The following is a 27,269-nucleotide window of genomic DNA, read 5'->3' as shown; positions in this document are numbered from 1 at the left end:
TCTTCATAATCCAGCAGCCCCTGAAGCAAACAGTTAGAAAGCCACTGAAATTGTTACTTCCTCTCATTTACAGAAGAGATGCTTGACATCTGGAGACATGGAGAAATGTCTCAAAGTCACACCACTAGTGGGAGAGCTGGCTCTAGGTTGAGCCTTGGGACCATCCACACTGCAGAGTTAGCTAGCGTCTTACTGCCCTTTTAATTCCAACAGTATCTCTCTTCCTGTGCCAAAACTTCTTTCATGATGATATTTGTGGTTTAGTGACACAAGACAAATTGAGGTTTTTTTTGTTTGTTTGCAGAATCATAATGGATCTGCATGAACTCTTAGGACAATACCCATTGATGTTTTTTCCATAGAGCTGTCAGAGTCACCCTATTTGTTAGACAAGTACTAATGTTTTCTAAAAAATGTGCAGAGGTAAATCAAACATAAAGATCCATTGTCAGAAGATGTCTTTAAGATGCATGTCAGAGGTCCCTATTACTTTTGTGCATACACATTTAGAAGGAAAAGAACAGAAAAGGAAGAAGAAACTAGGAAATACCTTGAAAAAAATTAAGAAACCCTTAAATGAAGTATAACAACCAAATTCCATAGAGGGTATCAGTAAGATTAAATAAACATTTCCTACCCTTTCAAAATGAGTGAGTGAGTGGGTGCAGAAGAAGGCTCATGATAATATTGCCTGTATTCTACTTCCTGTGGAGATACTAGTAGAAGTGATGAATACTGAAAAATACATAGAACATTAAATATTTCCTACAAATCTATAATTCTGTTTTGGTGAAGGAATTTGGTGAAGTTTAACATGATATCTTCTATTGTCCTAAAATACTATTTTCTAAACTCTGTTCCTTAGAACACTCTTCTACTGAGATGATCCAAGACCAAAAGGATTATTTGATAGATTCTTAGAATGTGATTTCGCACATTAGTGTGTCGTGTGCTTTGATGGGTCTAGCAGTAAAGAAATGTTACTTGGATTTCTTTAGAATGGATTTCCCAAATTATTTGACCATGGAACCTTTTTATTAAGAGGAGGGCAAACCTTTTATTATTCCACATTTCAATGTTCTGCGAAGCACAGCTTGGGTAATAGTGTCTGAAAAAATATATATATATATGTATTTTCACATAGACCACCCTGCAGTGCTTATAATTTACTTATCTGTGGACGTATGTTACTGAACCCTTCTTCATTTTACTGGGATGATATATCAAAGCCAAAAACCTGGCAGCTGTAGTGTGTATATACTTTCACTCTCACTCACCCATTCCTTAAATAATGTGGGGCATCCCATATCTTCCTTGCCAATATTGGGCCCAATAGGAAAATTAAAAGATAGATAGGTTCTTCCCTCAGGGATTTTACACTCTAACTTGAGAATGGGAACAGACATGTAGAAGTGTGGAGGAAGAAAGCAAATCGACAAATAAATATAGCACAAAGTAGGATGTTTTGAGTTCTATGTGACAAGATGATTTGACTTCCATGTGACAAATTAGGATGTTTTCAATTCTGTATGACAAAGTGGGATGTTTTGAGTTCCATATGACAAATTACTTTCAATTTGCAATACAGGTAGAAACATCTTTACTTGGCTATTCCAGACAATCTAAATAATATGTGAACTTTTAAAAATTGCATATGTGAAGGATTTTTTAAAAAGCTTATGTGAAGGGAATAATCTTGCTCATGCTTGTTACCTTCATTTCTCATAGATTGTTTCTGCATATATGAGAATGAAATTATTTATTTACTATGGTTGTACTATAGTTTCAAATAAATGAGGATAACATTTTCTGTTTTACTCACTTATGTTGGGTGAATATACTTACTTAATTGTTAAGAAAGGCTGTTTTAACCTCTCTATTTTCCTTGTCATTATGTTTATAATTTATTTGAGTGTGGCCAAATATAATTTCATGTTTTTATTGGTTCAACTTTCAATTCAGAAAAATCTGTACATTTTGAGATTTTTTTTGTTTTTATGTTGGCTAACTAGAACTCCTAACTCAATAGTTTTATATTTTAATTACCAAGTACATTATTTTTAAGAAAGAGGGTAGATTAACAAAAATGATTAGAAAAATTAAAAGTTCTAATTTTTCTTAATTCTCAAAATTATAAATAGGAAATGCTCACTTAAAAATAAGATAACATTTAGAACATTAAACAAATTTACTGTATATATATATATCTATGCTGTAAAACTTTATGTTTTTTGTTTTTGGAGGAGTCTTATTGTATAATATTTATTTCTTTTGAATTGTGTTAAAAACAAAAAATATTGTTCTTTGACTCAAAGTGTCATTGTTCTTTGCTCCTTTTAAATATTTTGTCTTTGAGTATAATATAAAGCTTGAGAAAATGCTATTTATGAAATGTCAGTACTGTATAAAATAGTGAAGGAATATATATATGCAGCATCACTCCCTTAAAGTAAGGGAAACAATATTTGTTGACAATTAGTTTAGCATGAACTTGTTGCCTTATAATCTTTGCGTGTAATTGGGTACAGACTCGTGTGCTTTCTTCTATGTCTAAAATATTTGGCATGTAACATCAAAAATTCTTAATTTTTGTTCTGACTTGAAAGTTAAGTGAAATATGACTGTGTCATGCACTATTTTAGGTGTAGCACTTGCTTTTCGTCTTTACACTTTCAATTAACTTTGCATTTTAAATTCCATGATTGTATGAAAATAGTATCCTGATTGCAGTGTCTGAAGACTTAAAAATCAGGTTTTAATTTAAAATGAAGATCTTCAATAGATTCATTAGAAGTCCCAGAATAATTTAGTATTGCTTTTACTTTAGTAGAATGATTAAATAAAACAAAGGAAAACTGCTGTGCTGGAATTTTACCACCATGTGACTTATTGGGGGCAGAGAAAACTCAGGGCTATCTTTGAGTTTACACAACAGGATGAGGACACCTACTAGCAAATCATCTGAGAGCAGGGAGCCCACATTTGCCATTATACAAAATCCAACGTAAAATTGCTTGTCAGGGAATAGTGTTTGGTTAATTATTTAAAATAAATATGGAAATGTATTTTGTTTAAATAAATGTATTTAAAATATGGATATTTTATTTCCCACCAGGAAGTTAAGAAAGTAGACGTAGAGTATCAAATGAATACAGTTGATGGCAATTGATGTTTTCAATATTCGTTCCTTTAAAGAAGTTTACAAATATACCATTTTAATTTACTTGGAATGTTTGAGAATTAGTATCTTAAAATGTTATTGTTGTGGTCTTTGGAGATATTCCAAGTATCATTTTTCTTGGGAAACATACTACTTTTATGTGTGACAAGGCTTTGCATTAGCCCTCCATAAACTAAGACCTAATGTGGACTTTATGTCCTATTTAGTGAAGAGCATAATCTTTCTGCTCCTGAGGGCTTCTACTAAACAGAAAAAAATGTCAGTTGGAAAATGAGAAAATTAATCAAAGAGCTAATGTTAAAAAAAATTCTATAATACAGGCAGTTTTAAAAAACATTTCAATGCAAATTTTCAGATATTTGACTTTCTTTTTCCCCCTCTAGATTTTCTTTTACATTTCATTCTTTTTCTCACCTCCTTTTCCCCTCACTGCCTTCCAAAATTAGGTTTAGTCTCTAATTTAAAAAACCCACACTAGTTATTACTTAATATAATCATCCCAGTACTTATTCTAATGATGGAGAATCTATCGCTGGTCTAAATTATTACAGATGTGTCACAGACAAAAACAAAACCAGAACTTGCGAATCATAAAGGATGGACAAGATTTTATAATGCAATTTCCATATTTTTATAAATGAAGAAACCAAGGATCAGAGATGTTATTTATTAGCAGAACCAAGGATCAGAGATGCTATTTATTATTTATTAGGGACACCCACCATGGTGCTCTACTATATCCAACATTTATAAATGAAAAAATAATTAACATGCATCTAAAACCACCTTGAATGTGCCATTTGATAGTGATGATCAAATCTTACTTTTATTTCTGCTGAAATAATTTGCTCACTCATGGTGAGGTCGGTGAGAAAAACAAAAATGGGCTAAGGAAGAGTTTTAAATAGCTAGGTAGTGCTGAATAAATTTTAGGAATTGTGAGAACATGTAGTTTCTTAGTGCAAGTAATGATGAGATGCTTCATAACTCTTTTTCTCTCCTTTCTCTAGGATTGCTGTTTCTCTTTATGCATTGGAATGAGTGAAAGATGATTTGGTAGTTGAATTTGAGATAATGTTGATAGCATATTATCTTACTTCTCTCCTAGTTTCCATTAGTTTATCTTTGGTACTCATCTTTTTTATTACATTAAAAATTTGTATTTCCTCAATTCTAAACACTCTGTAATTCCCGTTCTAGTAGTTCTAGCTCCTGCCAGATTGCCACAAAATATTAAATTCCAGTTCATTTCCACAATGACTAGTGTCAAGCTCTTCTACTCTTTTGATCCTAAACTCGAGAAAATTATTCAAACTTAATCTGAGTTTCAGGTTTTAAAATGTCCTAAAAACAGAAAGTGAGATTCAGATCTCAAAAAAAGGGATTTTGGATTGCCTTTCAAAGTACTAACACTAATTATACTTTTGGTAGTGTGACTTTTCTTGTGCCTAAGAGCACCAAACTTCTTGACAAGATTTTACTTTCCCATACCCACATATGAGAGGTTGCATCTCATGCTTTCTCTAGTAATGTTTCACTCGGCCTGATGAAGAGGGTGTTTGTTAAAGGCGGAGTGGCTTTCTTTTACACTTTAAAGAAGACTAGCAGTCTACTTATATTCTAACTTTCAGCTAACATATAAGGAATGTGTCTACAGTTGCCTTAATGCTAAAGTCCACTTAAGAAATAGTGACTTGAGCAGAGAATGTGAAATCTATGTCCCATAATGTGATTGCTAATGTTATTTCTGCATACCATTGCTTGTTTTGCTTTGGCCATCTTTTAAAGTTAAGCTATTATACCATATGGTTTAAATACAATATTATATTGAAATTAGGTAGTAATCCCCATTTTAATATCTCTCTAATGAGGGTTGCCAGGGTACTTCTTAATTTAGTTGGGAGAGTATTAAAATCTCATCCTAGATTTAATATTTTCAGATAGGACTATATTTTCTTATTATTGGTCCATGTTATCCTACACAAAGTTTTCCTCTCCAGATCTAATAGTTTTGACTGTAAGATGCTTACCCTGGGTTACATGCACCTGAATGGTAAAAGAGCCACTAGGAATCTGAGTGTATTGGGAAATTAGCTCATGCTGATGCCACCGGATCCAGCTGGGCCTGTGTGCTCTGCACACACATTCTCAGGGGCAGGTAGGGGCTGAAATCCAACCTGCAACTGGCTCCTCAACTCAGAAATAGTTTAATATTTTTCAGAAAAGGGCCCTGCTTATACATCTTCAGAAAATGAGAATCAAAATTTCTAAGTGGTTTTGGCATCTGCAAAACACAATAGAGAACTGAGAGGAAAAAAGACATTAGATTTTCATCCTAATATTCCCAACACAGCAAAAGACAGTGTATGATTTACCTTGTTGATTAAGATTTTCAACTCAGACATTCTGCACCAAAATACATGGACCCTAATTTTGGTATCTCTGACTTTTCATTCCATTTGCAAACATATTCATTGACTTTGCCTATAAAGGGGCAATTACATGCCTAAGTTCTGATTAGTGCAGGTATAGAATGAGACTTACCAATGTCCCCATTTCCTCCAGTAGGCTAAACACAAGCAATTAGATTTTTTTTTTAAATCCAACTATTTTTTACCTTTATATAAAGTAAGGACATCTGAGCCAAAATATTAAATTCCAGTTCATTTCCACAATGACTAGTGTCAAGCTCTTCTACTCTTTTGATCCTAAACTCGAGAAAATTATTCAAACTTAATCTGAGTTTCAGGTTTTAAAATGTCCTAAAAACAGAAAATGAGATTCAGATCTCAAAAAAAGGGATTTTGGATTGCCTTTCAAAGTACTAACACTAATTATACTTTTGGTAGTGTGACTTTTCTTGTACCTAAGAGCACATTACAATTGTCAAAACCGTTGCAGTTTGACACTGTGAAACATGCCTTGAACTCTTGAACTACTGTGAAAAAAAGCACTGTTGTAAAGACTTATTGTAAGCTAGCTGATGTTCTTAAGTGTGTAACATATAGTATCTTTCAACAGGCCCAAGTGAATGTATATAAGAAATATGAAGAAATAGGTCTTGAAATGAAAATTGGGCAATAAATGGTAGCAAAAAGTATGCAGGTGGCAATTTTAATCGTTGCAATTAATTGTTGAAGCTGAAGAGAATTCCAAAGAGAAATGAGTGATATTCAGGTGTTTCATGGCTTTCTAGTCTGTGGAAATATGTATTTTTTTGTTTAGAAATAATATTATTTTAAATTTAGGAAGAACTCAGTGATAGCCTTCATACCAAAATGTTTAGCTTTACTAACAGCAAGTCATAAAGTATTTATTTTAAAGCTTTTTAAATATAACTTTTAGCTGCTTCCTGATGTAAATACTTATTGGCCTAAATGTTATATTTTTATGTATGCATTTTCTGAAAGTTTATTGTTTTGTAAAGTGGCAAAGATAATAAATTAAGCATTCCTTGCACTTGTTTCTGTGAAGCATATAGAGCTCTATTTTAAATAAAATGAAAATGTGTCATCTTTTGGTTTCTATGAAATTATGTTCTATCATTTAAAAATTATATTTACATTTGCATGCATTATAGGGAGGGGGTTTGGGAAATTGAAGAGTTGGCCCTTGAACTTGGCTTCCTTCCTTCCCGGCAGAGACACTTTCTTCTTCAATAGCCCCTTCTCTAGAGGGCACGTAGGATAATAGATTTTGTTTGATTTTCTTGTAGAGTAACTATTCTTTGCATTCATTTAAGCATTTATTCAAAGACTCCTGGGTTGGCCTGCTCTCAAGTCTAAAATAGCTTCTTTTACTCTTAAATTTCTAAATAATCACGCGGTCTACCAGTGCCTTAGGCACAGGGAACCTGACCCCCTCTCTGCCTTCATTTCCGGTATCCCCCTACCTCCAGCCCCAACTGCTTTCCTGCTTCTTCCTGTCACTGAACTTGCCATGCATGTGCCTGTCCCAGGGGATTTGCTCTATTTCCTCGGCCGGAATATTCTTCCTCTGGGTATTTGTATGTTACCTCTTGTCACCCTTACTCGATAGAGCAGCACCCTTTGTCACTCACTATCCATTAATCCGCTTTATTTTCCTTTATAGCACTTTGTATTAACTATTTTATCATATATCTTTTAGTATATATTATCACAGAGACTAAAGCCTTAGGAGTTTTGCACAGTCAAAAACACTCTGTGCTACTCATGGCCCTCCACCTCTCCCCCCAAAAGTCTGTAATAAACCTTAAGAGATAATTATAAACCCAACCAAGAATAGCTTAGCCAAATTTATAGTGGCTTTTCCAGAATAACATTATGAGAAGATTAGGTGGTTTGGTTTATATTTTCAACCCTACAATGATTCTCTCCGCCCCCTCCCCAGCCCTCCGGAACTTAGCGTAAGAGAGGCGGAGCACAGTGTTGGTTTTACTTTTGGTATGGGTTCATAAGTTCTTTCCTCCCACCCCCCAACCCCCATTTGGGGGCAGTTCTGTTATTGTGTTCTCATAATCTTGCATTAAGTGGGAACTAACCAGATTCACAAGCCAGATATTCTTGCTCAATAGTCCTGAGGTCAGGTTCTCATCTGGCTTCATTTAGCTTCTTCTTGGGGTTGTAGCGAAAGGGCAAATATTTACTTCATGTCAATCTAGATTGTGAAATTTATGCATGAAATAAAACAAATGCTGTAGATTCAGCAATACCACTAGTAGTGTTTTTTTTTCCTTCAGTTGTAATAACTTTTCAGCATTTTGATTTTTTAACACTGAAGTGCAGAAGTTGGTGAACATCACATTGTTGACATAGTTTACCTATGAATGAAGTTGAAATTGAAGTTACTTTTGTCCCTTTAGGGTGACTCCTAGAGATTGAGGGAATCACCAAGTCCAGGCTGTTTTACAGGGTGTCCTAAAGTGAGATTTTTTAAGAATACTTAAAAGAATAAGAATTGAAGGGGGAAGACGGGGGACATATATAATACTTTCAACAATAAAGATTTAATTAAAGAAGAATAGTGTCTGACTTTTATAGGAACTATACATATGCTGCAGTTAAGAATAGTTATTAAAACTTTTATTTGACTACCTTCTTTAAAATTTATTTAATGAGAAACATTTTTCAATAGAGAATTTTTTGTTAGCACTATATCTAACAAAATTGTAATTACAATCACCTGTTTTATTGTTAAAACAGATTAAAATTCTTTTCCCACTCAAATATTAACCAACAGATCTTTATCAAACATTGCTACGAAGTGCACAGTATAACCTTCATTGCCGGTGGTGCTAACAATAAGCTCCCGAATTTTAAGAAGATAATCTATTTAGGAAGACAAGTCATCGGGAAGAAATTGTTAAGGCTGATTGTGATTACAGATATTGGGGTATGAGTTAGGTTGGAAGATTCAAGAAAATGAACAAGTAGAAGTTGCAGGTTAGGAAAGATTTTTATGTGTTATGTAGACAGAAAAGAAGTCCCTGATAAGAAAAATGTAAGAATGCTCATGGCAGTGAGTAACCTATAGGAGTAGAATGGAGGGTTTTTATAAGGTTCAGATTATAGCATTTGAACTTGATTTGCCTTTGAGGGAGACTAAAAATTTTACAGTAGCAATGATAATGTGAACTTGGTGTTTAATAAAGGCAGTAAAAGTTACCTTCTTAGAAGATTTATTAAAGAACCCTGAAGATTCTACCCTTACTTCCCCGCCCCCGCTCCCCCTAATTGGTGAAATTTGGAGATAGACAGCAGGTAAGGAATTTCAAGATGAGCTGTACATGGGGGTGAAGTAGGTGTCTTTCTATGGTGCTTTCCCCCTACATTCTAGTGTGTCTCAAAAGCAAAGCAAAATATATTCACAAGAAAGAGAAAAAAGAAATGAGAGATTATTAAAGACATGACCCAAAGATTTTTAAAGTGCGCGCACACAGAGAAAAGAAATCATTTAAAAAGGTCTACCTCGTAATTCCATCTCCGCCTGAAGAAATTCCCAGGTGCCACTGAACTGTGCGCAGTAAATCTTAAATATAATCAAATTGGATTTAGAAATACTAATGGTGATTTCACAGAAGAACCCTTGCTTCAGCAACTTAGGAAATTACACTTGATTTTCTTTTGAGTGTTACTCAATTGTGCTTGAAATTGTTCATTTGAACTCTTCTAAACAAGAAGCAGGTGGTTCAATGTGGGTGCTATTTAACATTTACACAAAACATTCCAAACACAATGCACTTTTGCCCTTTGAATGTCATCCAGCGTTTGCTGTCCTTTTTTTGCCGGTCGATTTGACCTCACTGCATCCCTGAAAGGAGAATCAGTTCAAAAGTAGTTACCTGCTAGGGAGCATTAGACTATTTTTATAATCTTCCAGCTAAAGCTTTTAATGTGGCAACTGCTGGTTACTGAAGCATTTTAAGAAAAAGGAACTGCTGAGTTTGCCTTTAACTTTTAAATGGAGAAACACAAGGTGACACAATCACATGAGATATAAATGAACCAGAACAGGGAAATACAGCTTAGTCTTCTGCACAAGAGCGAAAGCAAGACTTTGCAAAAACACATTTCAATTCTATAATGCAATCTGGATCTTTGCTTTTACATAATACATGAACTAGTTCATGAAATCCACTTTTCTCTAAGTCAGCTTTTTTTCCCTTTTTTACCAGAAACACATGGGTGATATTATGAACCTCTTACTGAGAATCCACTTGCTGCAAAGTAACTATTAAATACCCCAAATTTACAAACAGGTAGAAGATGAATTTCAGAAATACACATATGTGGCTACTTCTTTGTTTCTTTTTTCCTTTCTGAAATAAACTTTTGTGGAAGTAGGGTACATTCTCTGTCCCTATCTCCTCTCTGCCCACTCACTCCTCGATCCATCACAATTCACCTTTTGCTCTCATTGCCCCTCTAAACCTTGATTTCTCTACACTCACGAATGATAGAGCCTAGTGCAAGGAGCATTTTACTCTTTTCTTACTTAGTCCCTCTAGGATTTTTGACACAGAATGTCCTCTCCCAGAATGATTTTTTTTTATTTCTGAAATACTCCTTTCTTCTGGCTCTCTTCCTTTTTCTCTTTTTCTCAGTGTTCTTCCCTTCCTTCCTTCCTTCGTTCCTTCCTTCCTTCCTTCCTTCCTTCCTTTTGTGTGTGTGTGTGTGTGTGTGTGTGTGTGTGTGTGTGTGTGTGTGTGTGTGTGTGTGTGTGTGTGTGTGTGTGTGTGTGTGTGTGTGTGTGTGTGTGTGTGTGTGTGTGTGTGTGTGTGTGTGTGTGTGTGTGTGTGTGTGTGTGTGTGTGTCCCTAAAATGCTAATCTTTACCCAGGGTTGTGTCTTTGGCTCTCTTAATCTTAAACTTCCCTTTTTGGTGACCCCATCCACTGTTTTGTCTTTGACAAAACTACATATTTGTTTCTGAGTTCTCTTCTAAGATCCAGTCCTAATTTTCAGTTGCTTCTTGATGTATCCACTTGAATGTATTATAGTTACTTCAGACTGGAATGTCAAAATGCACTTTTATGTGTGTCTGACTTCTTTTGCTTAGATAATGTTTTGAGATTCATTCATGTTGTTGGATGTGTCTGCAGCTTGTTTTTTGGATTTCTGAGTAAAATTCTAATGCACTAACATGTTACAATTTGTTTTTTTCAATCATTTGTTGGATTTTTCCAGTTTGAAGCTATTTTGAATAAATCTGCGACAACTATTCATGTATAGGTCTTTTGTGGATATATATTTTCAGTTCTCTTGAATAAACAACTAGGAGTGCAATTTCTAGGTCATATGGTAAGTGGGAAATTATTGTCCAAAGTATTTGTACCATTTTACACTCTTGCCATCAATGAGAGTAATAGTTGCTCCAATTTTTTTTATTTGAACCTTTCTAGTGGATATGTGTAGTGTCTCACTGTTATTTTAATTGCATTTTTTTTTGTGATGGCTAATGATATTTAGCTTCTTTTCCTGTGAATATTGACTCCTATACTGTGAAGTATATTAAAATATTTTGCCTGTTTTTTATTGGTTTGTTTTCTTATTATTGAGTTGTACATATTCTTTATATATTCTAGATACAAATATTCTGTCAAATGAACTCATTAACTTATGCCCTTCAAGACTAACCTATGCTCATGCCTATGATCCCTCTTGCTCCACCCCCAAATCAAGTTGTAATGTTTCTACTTCCTTCGGCTATCTCTCTCTCTTCTCCAACTTTATGCCACCACTGTTTTAATTTGTTTCCACTCCTATATGTTTTCTCCCTTTCAGATAACATTAGCAATTGTTCTCAATAATACATATGATGGCTCTAAATAATAAAAAAATAGGATGGGACAAAACCCATTCTCCTTCTTTCCACTTATCAGATAGGAACGAGCAAGTTCTACATATTTGACCAATATTCAAATATTGGTCCTGGGAAAAAGAATATCTTCCCAGTATTTCCACTTTGCAGATATGTTGTCCTGGCTATTGGAATCAGTCTCCTGAGCCCAAATCTAGTTCTACTTACTCATAGTTTTGTCCTGAGTTGTCCATACCCTAAATGGTTTCTATCTTCTTCTACTTATTGAGATTTGATTTATAGACCTGAATATGGTTTATCTTGGTGAGTGGTTTTCTGTGTGCAGTTGAAAATATATGTATTCTGTAGTTTTTGTGTATTGTGTTCTATAAATATAAAGTCAAGTGGCTTAGTAGACTTTTTAAAAATATATTTTTATTGATTTCACAGAGAGGAATGGAGAGAGAGATAGAAACATCAATGATGAGAGAGAATCATTGATGGGCTGCCTCCTGTATGCCCTTGACTGGAATTGAACCCAGGACCCTTTGGTCCACAGACCGACACTCTATGCATTGAGCCAAACCAGCTAGGCATTAGTAGACTTTTTAAGCCTTTTTGTCCTACCTGATTTCTCTGTCCTATCAATTACTGAAAAAAGTTAATTGTGGACTTGTTGGTTTCTTCTTTCACTCAATCAGCTTTTGTTTTCATATTTTGAAGTTCTGTTTTTTTGATGTATACATTTGTAGATTTTATCTCTTTTTTTAAAAAGAATCCTCACCTGAGGGTGTGTTTATTGATTTTTAGAGGGAGGAAGGGAGAAGAGAGAGGAAGAGAGAGAAATACCTATGTGAGAGAGAAACATCAATAAGTTGCTTCCTCTACACACCCCAACTGGGGATTGAATTCGCAACCTAGGTACATGCCCTGACCTGAAATCGAACCCTGAACTTTTTGGTGTTTGGGAAGATGCTCCAACTAACTTAGTCACCCAGCCAGGACAGACTTTATGTCTTCTTGATAATGAATCCCTTTATTCTTATGCGATGTCTATTGTTATATCTCATAATATTCTTATTCTGAAGTCTATTTTTTATGATATTAACAGAGATACTGCAGCTTTCTCATGATTGGTTTTTGCATGGTATATATATTTGCATTCTTTACTTTCACATATCTGTGTCTTTATATTTAAAGTGGAGTTCTTAAAGATAGCTTATGGTTGAGTCTGATATTTTTATCTGGTCTGATAATCTTTGACATAAAAATTGGAGTGTGTAGACCATTTAATAATTATTATGTTTGATTTTAATTTCTGCCTTGCTATTTTTTGCATGTGTTTCAGCTGTTGTTTCTTTTTTGCTATTTTCTTATCTTATGTGGGATGAGTTCAGTATTTTCAATATTCTAATTTATTTCCTCTATAACTTAATAGTGATATATCTTTTCCGAGGGATTGTTCTAGGGTTTACAATATGAATTTTTTTATGATAAATGTTAATTTACCATAATCTACCTTCAAATACTATTGTGTCAGCTTATAAATAATATAAGAATTTTAGGAAATATATTTTTATTTTCTCCCTCCTGTCCTTGCTTTTATCATATAATTTATTTTTATATATGTGTAATTTCACAAAGTATTGATCTAATTTTTACCATAAACTGTCAATTATATTTTAAATGATTAAATTAAACATTTTGTATGAGGACTATTCCCCCATTATATTTACTATATACAATGGTCTTTATTTATCTGTGTAGTTTTGAGTTTTAATCTGATATTATTTTCTTCAGTCAGAGAAGATTTTCCTTTAATATTCCTTATATGCTGCAACCTTTGCGGTGGGGTTCAGGATCTGAAGGAGGAGCCGACGTATAAATGAAAATGCTATACAAGAAATATGAATTTAGGAGGCATTGGGGGCCAGGTGGAGCCTCTTTCTTAAAGAGACACACAGACTTCTGGCCTGGTCCACTATTTATTTAATTGAATACACACTTGCCCTTTAGCAATGCATACAGGCATATCAAAGGTAAAGTTTGGTAAACAGTAAAAGGATTATCAGGTTAGGGAATTGCCTGGAGCCCCCACTTACCTCAACACTAATCATCTGTGCTTAGCATCAGCCCTGCTAATGCCCAAAGTCCATCTGCCTTCTGCATTCCTTAATGCACTCTCGTGACGGTATCGGCAAGTGGTGGCTTCCTGCACTTATACAGTACTCAATTTCCTCAGCTTTTGTCAATGTGAAAATACTTTCATTTTTGAAGAATATTTTTACCGGACATAGAATTCTAAATTAACAAGTTTTTGTTTTTTGTCAAACCTTTAAAGGTGTTGTTGCATCATCTTCTAGCTTGTATTATTTCTGATAGGATCAATGGTAATTCACATCTTCCTTTGCTTGTATTGTACCCTTTGTTTGCTCTCCTAAGATTTTCCCTTTTCACAGGTTTTTAGCCATTTGATTATAATGGACCTAGTGATTTTCTTTGTTTTTATTTTACTTTTGTTTTTATTGAACTATTTGGATCAGTGTGTGTATAGTTTTCATCAAATGTGGGTATTTTCTCTGGCCCTTAAAATTTTTTCAGATTTTTTTCTACCCCATGAACTATCTTCTCTTTTAAAGGAGCTTTGAATACATGTATATTAGACAACTTGGTAGTGTTATATTGGTAACAGATTATATTCATTTTGTATACTTCTTTTCTTCTGTGCTTCTATTTGATTCATTTAGATTATGACTTCAAGTTCATTACTCCTTTCTTTTGCATTTTCCAATCTCCTGATATATGCTTATACTGAAGTTTTTACTTCAAATATTGTATTTTTTAGTTCTAGAAGTATCATTTGGATTCCTTTTGCATTCCTCTAGGTCTGTTTCTTTTAACTGCTTTTTCTCTTATTTATGGATTATATTTTACTTATTTGCATGTCTAATAATCTTTTATTAGATGGTGGACATTGTAGATTACCTTATTACGTGTCTGGATTTTATTTGTCATCCTTTCTGGAGTGTTAAAGTTAGATTTAGAAGGCATTTAAGTGGCTTGAAGGATAGTTTTATCCTTTCAAGTCTTATTTTTAAAACTTTGTTAGGGTAGGTCTAAAGTAGCCCAACTCTAGAGTTAATTTAATCACATTATAAATTGTGGCCTTCATGAGATTTCAACTGAATACCCCAGATTTTAATGAGCTCGCTATAGTCTGCCTGGTCAGTACTCAAACATCTCCTAGTCCTGTGAGAACTCTGGGAATTTTCCAGTTTACAGCTACTCAAAAATTGTTCTTTGTCTTTTTTCATAAAGATTCACCTAAGTAAGCAGTAAATTTTGCTAACTGCTACTTAGCATTTAGCAGAAGACTCAAGGGTACCTCGATGCAAACTTTGGAGCCATTTCTCTGTGAAACTTGCTCCTGTTATGCGAATATGAGTTATCTTAGCTTTTGCAAACCCAATCTCTGTCTCCTTAACTCACTGAGACTACCATGCTTACCTTGGTTCCTCCTTTTGCCATACAATCCTTTGGGAAGTGCTTCCAAGGAAAGATCCTAGACCAACGGTGGGATGCTGGTTTCATATATTTTCCTTGTTTTAGGGATTATATTCCTGTGTTTCCTATGGTTGTATGTCTGGAGACTATCATCTATCTATCTAAGATTATATATAATATAAAATGTATAATATCCCATGTATATTTCACACTTAACCTGCAGCATTGCACATATATTTTGTTTATTTCAGATTTTTAACTATTTATAGCAGGAGGACAATTATTGTATTGAGAGTATGTCTTGGATGGAAACAGAAATTTGTTTTTATTGTTAAACCTTTTACTATACTATATTTGTTTTTCCGAAAAAACTTGGCTATTTATGTACTAGGTTTCTAAGACTCATTCAAGTTGAATGCATCAGCACAGGTATCTAAAATAAAATATTGGACACATTTAACTGATTATAATTTACTAATAATGTAAAAAGTTCCATGTATTTTCCTTAAAACTCTTTACAGGGAAACAGGCAATGAGAAAAAGATCAGAAGAGCTTCAAAATCATTTGCTCATATTGAGGAGTTGGTATAGACCAGTGATTTTCAACCTTTTTCATCTAATGGCACACATAAACGAAATTACAAAAATTCTGTGGCATGCCAAAAAAAATTTTTTTTGCCTATCTGGCAAAAAATAGGTATAATTTTGAGTGATTTACAACAACAAAATAGCAATAATAGTAATTAGCTACTCTTTTTGTTCCAAAGTCACTTTAAAAAAATCTGGTGCCTGTTCTTGTATATAAAGATTTCAGGTACCAAGAATTAAACAAGCAGATGCAACCTTATTATGCGGTGTTATCAATAAGATTCAACTCTATTCTATGACCTATATTTTTATGCTTTAATATAGGGCATTCATACCGGATCCTATTGTTGCGTTGGCTGTTGTCATTTTTTGATTTGACAATGTAAGGGAAAAGAGGTCAGTGCCCCTGACTAAATAGTCAGGTACTGAATGTTTTAAAAATTCTTCTGTCACACTTGTCCCAAATCACTGGTATAGACAGATGGTGGGAGATGTTGAATGATAATAGCTTTTTAGGGATGGATTACTTCTTAGCCATGCAAAATCTCCAAAATACCTCCTGAAATGTTAAGTTTCGTTATAGGCATACTTTGAAAATAATATTTTGTATGGCACCTAAATTACTTGCATCTTTAGTGTTATAGTTATCTATGAATTTTGCAATTTTTACAAAACTCTAGAACAAAATCAGTATTATTCTAAATGAAAATAGGTAATTATACATACTTTTGACACTTCTATCTTATTTCTAGCAGTTATTTTTTTTCCCTCCTCTGGAATAGTGGGACTGGAGTACTAGGTGATGAACATGCTTCCTAATATGGCCCTAATGCTCCCCTTTATAACTATTACTTTTCCTTCTTTTCCTGATTGTGGGTATTCTTCCATTTTCCACTCTTTGTGCTCAAAAAGAAGCAGATAATGAGAATTGATTTAGAAACAGAAAATAATTTTGCTTCATTACTTTCTCCAAGGCTTGGTCACCTAGGTGCTCTGGCCAAAATAATCTAGCACAATTGACATGCAGCATTAACAGGAAATAAGTGCATTTTCTAATAATATATTTTAAAGCATTGTACTCTGTGATATATACTATAGCATTAGTTCTTAATCACATTTTCCTAGTACTTTAAGAATCTGATGGGTTCTCTTCACATAAAAAAATTATACACACATATATATTCATGAGATTTTTTCATTCAATTTAAGGCATCTTTAAAGACCAGGAATTTACCTTATGTTAAGTTACTACTTTGGATGAGGATAGAAGACAAATGTATGTTTTTCTCGAGGCAGGGAGCTGACATGTGTTGAGCATTTGTTTTTGTGTTTTATTTATTTATTTATTTATTTATTTATGTATGTATGTATGTATGTATGTATGTATGTATGTATGTATGTATTTTTATTTGTTTTACTATAGCACCATTTATTAAGTGACCTCAGCTGTTATAGCTGCTATGTGTCATCATGTTTTCAAACATAAAATGCTCTTCCAATTCCTCTTGTCAAGGAAAGAAGGATTTTCCAAGGTGCATACCAGTAGAACAAGAGACTCGATGATGACAGCTTCAATGATGGTGCCGTTCTGAGAGGAAGAGGGTCATGGCACATTCAACTGTGGCTCCCTGAGGTTTGACAAAGGGAGCTGGGGAGCTTTTTTTTCTCCATGTAAATTATTTCATTTAACTCTTTTGAGGTAGACTGTATTTTCTAAATATGGAGGCAATAATATTTTTAGTCTGACATGTTCTTCCAGAAACTTGCTATTGCTCCATCTGTGAAATATATTCCTCCTGCACTTGATCTTATGGGTCCTGTGTGACTGTCTCAATGAAAAGAATGTGGCGAAAGTGACATACGTGCCTTCTGAGGCTGAGTCACAAAAGGTAATACATCATATCCTGTCTCCCTATTTCCCCCAAAATGTTCACTCGTGGAATTCAGCCACAGGTTGGAAGCTTGGGACACATGGAAAGATCATGTGTAGGTGCTCTGGCCAACAGCCCCAGGAAAGATTTCAGCCAACAGACAGTGTCTACCATCAGGCATGTGAGTTAAGAGGCCCTCAGATGATTCTGAGAATCATACATAGGTTTTAATTCTACCAGCTGAGGTCCAAAACACATCATGAGCAGAGACAAAATGTGAATTCAGTCCTCAGTCTTTGAGCTGTCCCTGATAAGGCTGAGTTAAGCAGAGATAAGCATCACCCAGAGTCTTCCTAAAATTGTGGATTTCTGAGCAAAATAAGTATCAGTCTTTTAGGCCATTAAGTTTTAGGGTGGTTTATGGGCAGCTGTAGGAACCTGAAACACATTTTGATTTCAGGAGGTAAGTGCAGCCAAACTCAACCTAATACATGTGGTAGCAGCTTTAGGACCAGAAGGTAGGAGGAAATGAAAAGCATCTTTACAAGATGGTTATTGAAATCTGAAAGGGGTCAAAGAGACTATTAGAGGAAACCTTGAGGACCATTAAAAGGTTGTTGGTGAGGACTTTAAGAGAATAAAATGGTATTGAAAGCTAGAGGAGAGGGGATTCTTATGTAGTGATGGAAAGTTTAGCAACAATGTGTCATGCAATAAGGTAGGAAATGAGAACTATACCTATTTCTAAGCTTAAAAGATTTGCAGAAAGAGGATTGAAAGCACATTGCTTTCTATCTGCTTCTCACTTCCTGTAGTAAAATATAAGGAAGGGATATGAGCTAAAGACGGAAATGTTATATATAAAGTCTCCAAGATTTGCTGGGTTGGAAAAGAAAACTGTTTCTCATTCCCAGCCTCTCCAGATGGCAAATGATGCTAAAATTAAGATATGGCTTCTGAGTAGAGATCAAATCCAGAGTGCTGTCAGGAAAACATGTCTAAATATAAAACCTTTTGTTAAGGCCTCATAAAGTTTTAAAATGGTGCCTTATAGACCATGTCAAACAGACAAAAGGCCCTCCAAGGATCTTAAGGAGTGCTTCACAAATTCCTTTTATAAAACAATGGAGTTTCTAGGAATCTTAAGGTAGGTGCTCTTAAAGAGGGCTCAAGTTAGAAAGGCTTATCTCAATAGGATTTGGATATACTGTAGTTGTTTAATGGGGTGGATTTTAAATTGATTCATAAGAAACCCACAGAGTGTTTAAAGGAATTTTTCTCACCTTCTACTGAAAAGGATAGAAGAGACAGTACAAAACTAAAAGAGGTCCTTTTATTCCCCAAAGTCTATGAGTAGGTAGCAGATAAAGAAAACCACTCAACTGCAAAGATTACCTACATTTTATGGAATAAGAAAGATAAGTTAATGGGTTGAAAGAAGCCAAAAGGCAAAGAGCGATGGAGAATCCCGTGGTAGTAGGGCTGAGCCCTAATCAAGGAACTGGAAATATGTACCTGTCTGTATTTCAGAATTGTTATGAACCAGTGATGGCTATGTTTCATCAATTTTCCCTTTTTGAGTGTGAATACATTTAATGATTATCCTCCATCTATCATGTCTCTGCTTGTCAGGGGTTTGTGAAATATTTGAAAAATCTTTTTTAGTTCACAGATCTACATATCAAGAGGAACCACAACCAAAGAATTTTATCTGATTTAGATGACAATTTCCTGGACCTCAAGCCTATGCCTGTAGAGCTTAGGAGATGGGTGATGGGGAAGAAATGAGTGTATTTTGCATGTGGAGTAAATGTGAATTCATGTGACCCCAAAGTGGATCGTGGCAGACTTTAGTTCTAAGAATAGCGGAAGCAATACTTTTGGTCCCAAATGCTTTTCCAGAATGTTGCCACTCCTTTCTTAATAGAATTTATATTTCATCCCCTAAAACCTGTGTAGTTCATAGTGACTACCTCAAAGAATGGAATGCTGCAAAATTGATGCTGTGTGGCTTCTGAGGCAAGGATCATATAATGAAATAGGGCTTCCAGCATTCTCCTAAAAGCTTACCTTTGGAGCCCTATAGGTGAGGAAGCCCAAGATACTGGGAGAGATCACGGATAGATTTTGGATGACAGTACCAGCTAGGGTATCAGACAACACCCAGAAAAACTCCACACTTGTGAGTAACTAAGCCTTTACACGATTCTGCCCCCAGCCTTCAAGCTGCCCCAGTGACACCGAGTGGAACAGACAAGAGCTCTCCCTACCAGACTGATCAGATTATAGAATCAAGAATAAAATACATAAGCAAATTTTTAAGCCAACAAATTATGAGTGTTTTAAAAAATGCAGGAATAGATGACTCAAACAACCACCAAGAATATTGTAAGATAGGTATGCTTGTCTATTGCACAGACAACGAAATATGCTAATGGCCACACAGAATGTAAGTGGCAGAGCTGAACTGTGGATGTGAGGGTATCTGAGTCCACAGTTTGAATTCTTTCCACTCCTTGACCCACTCCTGAAAGAGGGCTTAGGTGGACCAGAAAGACCACTAAGCGCTACCCTGAGAAGATTGAGCCCATAAGAAGGAAGGTGAGATTGTAGCCTGCCAGAAGTAGAGGCCTTTTTTAAAAACAAAGCACACTTTGAAGTAAAAAAAAAAAAAAATCTGTGGTCAAATTCTGTCCTTATATTTGTGAGCTTTGGTGCAACCTTGAGCAAGCTACATAATTTCTCTGTGTGCAAGTTTCCTCAGTCGGGAAATAATGATATATTATGTCTTGCAAAATAGTTATACTTTAATTTTTAGGCTATAATTTTAATGGAAATAAGAGAAACTCTGATTATTATCTTAATGCGATCATGTCCATAATCGAAAGTCCTGCTCAATTACGAGTGGCACACATCCATTGCTCTCTGACCTCTGCTCAGATGTCAACACTGAACTTGACCATGTCCCTTTCTTTTTTGAAATCTTGCTGCCATGTTTTCCCCTAGTTTCAGACACTCACTGCCCTCAGGGCCTCTAGTTCCAGTTCCTCTCTCCTCAGAACAGCGCTTGACATCTCCTTCCCCTTCCACACTATTCTGCCCTGACTTTCAGCTAAAATTGATTATTTGTTTAATGACATTCAAGTGCAAATGAGCTTTACCCTATAAGAACTTTGACTTTAAAATAACAGCTTATTAACTACCATGAAATCTCTAATTGATAGAATTAGTGGGAGAGACACTTTTGTTCAGAGAGTTCTTTGCCTACTCTTTCTTTCCTCCCACAATAAGCAAAAAATAGTCCTGAAAGCTACTTTGTAACTGCTCTGCACTCATTTTGGAAAACACTGTATAGGGTGGGGCAAAAGTAGGTTTATAATTGTTCATATGGGAAATAATACAATAATAATAATATAAGAATAAATTGTGTTTTGTGTACTCATAACTGTAAACTTAATTTTGCCCCACCTTGTATATCCCAACAGGGCCCAATATAAATGAATTTGTTGTCTTGGGAGAGAACTAAGGTTGGCATCAAAACACAAATCATGTGCAGCATTGGTGGTATAGTGGTGAGCATAGCTGCCTTCCAAAACGCAAATCAACTTTTCAAAAACTAGAGGCCCGGTACATGGATTCATGCACTGGTGGGGTCCCTTGGCTAGGCCTTTGGGGATCACGCCAAAACCGGCTCTCTGACATCCCCTGAGGGGTCCCAGATTGTGAGAGGGTGGTTCTTGGGTGATGCACCCCCAAATCAGGCTCCCTTCTCTCTGGTTCTGGGTACATCACCTGAGAACCACAGCTGCCAAGTCACTACAGCTCAGCAGCTCCTGCATTGAGCATCTGCCCCCTGGTGGTGAGTGTGTGTCATAGCTACTGGATGGAGCATCTGCCCCCTGATGGCCATTGTGCATCATAGCTACCAGTCGGCTGGTCGTTTAGGCTTTTATATATATAGATTGTGACTTTCTTCTACCTCTTACCCTCCTCAGATAGTGGACAGAGTTGGGTGGACAGAGTTAACCATCCTTATATAGCAAGTGCTTATTGTAGCTCTCATTTAATGCCATCACCTGCTTGTGTCTAACGGTCTGGATTAGCCAAAGTTTATTTTCTTAAAGATATACTCACTATTAGTGATGATTTGGATCCAGTGAGATAGAAAGAGAGAAAGAAAAGGGTAATCATGTTGTTCCTTTGACTATAGGTAACTTTATTCCATTTTGACTGACACTGAAGCATTTCTCTGCGCTCTGCTGTGGAAGCTCAAGAGGTAGAAATTACAGAGAATAAAGAGTATAACTATAATGTATTTTGAACAGGCATTTGATTAACTCTTTAGGAAATATGCGAAGGAGATTTTTATAGCTCAAGATAAGGAAGGAGATGAAAAGAAATAGGAGTAGGTAGTACTTTTACCACATATGTTTGTATCCATCCATACAACCCCTCCCCCCAAATACATAAAATAAAACTTAAAATGCATAATTTAATAAATATAAAAATATTTTATAATAAACAATATTGAACAGCCTCCATTCAAACTTCTGGCTCTGTTTCTAGTCAATGTAGAATTGTCCATTTTATCACATTCTTTTTAGATTTATTATTTTGAATTTTCATTTTGTTCAAATGCTTTGTCTTATACTAATTAAACCTGCATTTTACCATGGTAGCCTTCCATTTTTCTTAGCCTCAATCCAGTTTCCTTGAACACTAATTTCTGTGTCCAGGGCTCATGTCTTTATTAATGTCACCATATGGTGCCAGTACCCATTCTAGTCTCAAAGTTCCTATGTCTGGCTGTATTTGGAATTTTCTGGGGAGCTTTCAAAAATTACACATTTCTAAAGTCTATATAGAGCTGCTGCATCATAATGCTTTTCATATCTGTCTCTTCCTTTCCATTCTCATTACTTCCACAAAGTCCAATCTCTATGAGCTGGCTTGTTGCAATGATGTATTAATTGGTGTCTCTAAGTAGTCTCTTGTCTCCCCAAGAATGCCTTTGCCAGATTAATCTTCTTAAAATAGTACATCACACAAGTTGTTTCAATGTTTAATAAACATTAATGGGTCCTTATCGCCCTCAGGAAACAATCAATTATCTTTAGTCTGACATTTAAGGTTTCTACAATTTATCTTCTACACACCTGTTCAACATACTCAGTAGTTATAGAAAAGAAGTCTAAGAATCCTTCTGTTTCAGTTTGGGCTGCATAAAGCAATTTTGTTATAAAATGCTTTAGGCTTAAAAAATAAACATGTGTTTTCAGTTTGGAGTGCTGAGAAGTCCAAGATTAAGGTGCTGGCAGATTCAGCATCTGGTCAGGGCCCTCTTTCTGGTTTGCAGATCCAGCCTTCTTGCAGCATCCTTATAAGGGCATTAATCCCATCATGGGGCTCTATTCTCATGATGTCACCTAGACCCAATCATCTTCCAAAGGCCCTATCACCTAGTACTATCACATTGGGTGTTAGGGGCTTTGAGGGAGACATAAACAGTTGGTCCATAACACCTTTCTTCTTATAAAAAGGCATTCTTCCTCTGATTTCTTTGAGATCATAAATTCTTTTAAATTTATGTTGAAATAATTTCTGACTTACAGAAAAGTTGCTAGTATAAACAATTCCTGATTACCCTTCACTCAGCTTCCCTGTTAACCGTTTACCACATATTCTATATAATTCTCTCTCTCTGCCATATATAATATTTACATTCTCTAAACACAAGGATACTCTCTTAGATAACCAAAATAGGAAATTAACATGGATATAATACTACCCTCTAATCCACAGAAAATGAAAAGATAAGACACTAAATGGAAGAAAAGATTGGCAAAATATATATATCTGCAAAGGCATTGCATTGACAATATAAAAAGAATTTTTATAATTTAACTATAAGAAGATAAATGCTCCCCTCCCCACTGAGCCAAAAACTTGGATATCTCACAAAGAAGAGTGACAAATAGTCAATAAGCATAGGAGAAGGTACTCAATATTAAAAATGCAAGCTAAAACCACAGTTAAGATAGTATTACACACTCAATAAAATGCCTAAAAATACAAAGTCAATATAACAATCCCAAGTGATACAAAAATATGGACGATTGGAGCTATCATGCTTATGGGTTATAAAATCATTCAATCACTTTGAAACTATTTGGCAATTTATTACAAATATAAACGTAGATTTTTCCTATGATTTATCAATTCCACTCCTCTTTACTTATCTAAGGAAGATGCAAGCATATGCCCACTAAAAGATTGTACAAAAACACTCATAATATTTTTATGTAGAAAACCCAATTAGTAGAAACCCCCCAAATGCCCATGAATAGAAGAGTTCAATTGTAGTACAGCCATACAATGGCGTACTATTCACCATAAAAGGAGGCTTTATATAAGGAATCTCATAGACATGATGTTGAGAGCAAAAAGCAAGACACAAAAGAACAAAAGTTCTGTGATTTCATTTATAGTTCAAAACAGGCAAAAGTAATCTGCGGTGCTAGGTGGCAGTGCTTGCCGTGGCAGAAAGAGTACTGACTGAAAAGGGTCATGAGAAATCATTCTGATGTGATGAAAATGTTCTATCTTCCTTGGAATGTGGGATTTCCAGGCGTATACGTTTGTCAGAGTTGCTTGGCAACTCTGCATCGATTATACCTTAATAATAAGTGTAAAACAAAAGGTATGGGTGAGACCTGGCTGGAGAGCTCAGTTGTTTAAAACATCATCCCAATAAGTCAAGTTTGCAAGTTTTATCCCCGTCAGGGCACATACAAGAATCAACCACTGAATGCATAAATAAGTGGAACCACAAATCTATTTCTCTCTGTTTCTCCCCCCGCCCCAACTCTGTTTCTTTCTTCCTCTCTTTAAAATCAATTTTTAAAAAATTGCGGATGGGCCGAAACCGGTTTGGCTCAGTGGATAGAGCGTCGGCCTGCGGACTGAAAGGTCCCAGGTTCGATTCTGGTCAAGGGCATGTACCTGGGTTGCGTGCACTTCCCCAGTAGGGGATGTGCAGGAGGCAGCTGATGGATGTTTCTCTCTCATCGATGTTTCTAACTCTCTATCTCTATCTCTCTCCTTTCCTCTCTGTAAAAAATCAATAAAATATATTTTAAAAAAAAATTGCGGTTGGGTGCAGTGGAACCCATGTCCACTAGCAGTGAAACTACTAATGTCTCTAGATGGGAAAGCTTGAATGGGAACAGAAATCTCCAACATCTCGGAAGGAGAGTGAGTCCCCTACAGCAGGCCAGTGAGCTGACTTCAACAAGGGACACCGATAAACTTTGGTGAATTTGTAGGGATGGAGTCAGTGGAATAACCAGAATTCAATTATCCTCTGTCCTTTCTATCTCACAGCAGGACTTGCCATTGGGTAACCATTTGAAAAACCAGAGGGCATGGGAACTTTGCCTGTGTAGTCCTTCAGGTCAGCTTCTCAGGGCACAGAGTGGGGAGGAGAAGGAAGGAGATTGGGTCCAAAGGGGAAAACAGAAGACATTTGGCATACACTTTGTTTTTACACAGCTCCAGAGCGCATCACTTACTTGTATAATGGTGGCTTTGCCAAGGTATTGTATACAGTGAAGGGGCATAGAAGGGTCGAGGGTATATGAAACAGAATTGAAGCTGCTTAGAAGTGAAAGTGAGCATATGATGGGATGAGGGACAGTGCAATTGTGGTAGGACCAATAGAATGTAGGGTCTGATAGAGTCAAAGGATGATTGGAGTTGGAGTATTAGAAGGGATTTTTGTAAATGAGACTATGGGAGGATTTAAGTTCATAGTAATAAAAGGTCAAGTATCTGTCCATGGGAATTAGTGGCTAAGGTGACATAAGAATAAAAAATAATTGGAGGAGAGGAAACCAAGTAACTAAGCAACCAGGATAATGGAAGGATTATCTGACCTATACTGAGAGCGTCAAGAATTATTGCAGGATGCAGAGAGCAACAGAAAGCTAGGAGTTAAAAGTGCCAAAAAATGATGAGAAATGGTGAGGGGGAGGGCAACAGATGACTGCACAAAGGAGGAAAAGTGGGTGGCATAGTCTCTTAACTTGAGTCATCCTTGATACCTTTCTCTCTCAGCCCCCTGAGTCAACCAACGATTAAGTCCTGTCAATCTATTGCACCACTCCAGTCACCAGCCATTTAAAAAAATATTTCTCACTGTTTCAAAGCATTTGTTTTCTAATTGGTCTTCCAGTAACTACTCTTGCCAGTCTGCTTTCTTTGCTGCAGACACAGTGAACTCTTCTCAGTAAATTTGATTATGTCATGCCATCCGCCTTATCTTCCTCTAATTCAGCACTTAAATTTTTTTCAGTGGGTCTCTACTGCTTTTAAGATTAAGAGCAAAATCCTTCAGGCCTAAAAGGACCCAGATGATCTGGCCTCAGCTCTGCCTGTTCAGTCTTATCTAGCAATATATTCCCCAAACACCTCTCTGTGCACCAGTCACACTATTTCTTATCCTACCCTACTCCAGGGTCTTTGCATGTGTTGCTTGCTTGGTCTGGGATGCACCCTCCTTTACCCCTGGATGTTTCACCAGGTTAATTAGTATCATCAGTGAAAACTCAGTTCAAATATCACCTGCCTAAGGAAACCACTCCGAACATTTCCCAGACTGAGCCCATGCCATCTAGACCCTTCATATATGGAACAGTATGAGTGCTTCTTATGGGAGACGTTCAAAGGACAATCTTATAGGGGACATGTTTAAAATTTATATTGGCTTCTCCTTTGTCTGGGGTTATGCTCAACTGGTTGCTGGGATAGAAGGGACTAATTCACATGAGCAAGAGAATACACTTAAAAAAGTCACCAATGAAGGCTGGTTAAATGGCATGGTCTTGGACAGTGTGTAACGTTAGCTGGCACTCCCTCATATGCAGCCGTTAGAGCCTGATTCTGATTCCACTTTGAAGAATAAGGACAGGATTTTGAGCTGCATGCTTTGCTTCAGTGTGAAACATGTTCCACTGGATCTAGACCTGCAGGGGCGCTGCAGTGCAGGAGAAGTGCAGGGGCTCCAAGTAATGACACCACGTGGTAGCAAAAAGCACCAACAGTGGGCCAGTTTAGAGCTTGAAAACATACCGGTTCTGGTCATGTTTGCACAGCTCCATAGATTTACTTTAAAAATTATTGAATTGTACACTTAGAGCGTGTGGATTTACTAGTGTACCTGGGTAAAGGAAAAGAAAGTATCAAAAATGATTTCAATTCTCATCCAGACTCTTCAGTCAATTATGTCAGAACCTTTGGGGGTAGGGCTTAGACACTGGATAGCATTAAAAGCTCCCCAGGAAAATTTAGCAACATCTAACAAAAATATATATATGCATTTGCCTTCTGACCCAGTAATCCTGTTTCTAGGAAGTTATTCTGAAGACACACACCCCCAGCAATACAAATCACACACACACACACACACACACACACACACAATGTTTTTTCATTGGAACATTGTAAATGCAAAATATAGGAAACCATCTGACCACCCATACACCGGAGAGTGGTTGACTACCTATGGTATGTGCACACAATAAAGAGTATATGTAGCTATAAAAAGAATGAGGAAGACCATTCCAAACCAACATATAGGGGTATCCAGGATATACTTTGATGTGAAAAAAAAAGAACAACACGAAGTGCCAAAATATGTCTATAGCATGGCTCTCCTCAAGTATAAATGACAGATATAAGAAAATAGGCATATATATGCTAATTTATGGAAAAAGGGATATGGCAAAGATAAGTTAGAAATGAATGTAATTGGTTATCCACAGAGGTGGGTGGGAGGGCGTGGAGAAA

The 27,269-nt window shown here is 35.9% G+C and overlaps 1 long non-coding RNA gene across 1 annotated transcript in view; it reads right to left on the bottom strand.

Moving 5' to 3' along the window:
• Window positions 1-9,284, bottom strand: part of LOC107183694 — a 26,253-nt gene extending 16,969 nt beyond the window's left edge. Inside the window, exons 1-2 of the long non-coding RNA XR_001514490.1 lie at window positions 9,130-9,284; window positions 638-735 (exon numbers count right to left, since the gene is read on the bottom strand). This is a non-coding gene — a long non-coding RNA (uncharacterized LOC107183694). The remainder of the gene's footprint in view (window positions 1-637; window positions 736-9,129) is intronic.
• Between the last annotated feature and the right edge of the window lie 17,985 nt (window positions 9,285-27,269).

The sequence above is a fragment of the Myotis davidii genome, unplaced genomic scaffold (assembly GCF_000327345.1).
Source record: "Myotis davidii unplaced genomic scaffold, ASM32734v1 scaffold433, whole genome shotgun sequence".
NCBI lineage: Eukaryota > Metazoa > Chordata > Mammalia > Chiroptera > Vespertilionidae > Myotis > Myotis davidii.
The sequence above is the reverse complement of the archived record's forward strand: the minus strand, read 5'-3'. Positions and strand labels throughout refer to the sequence as shown.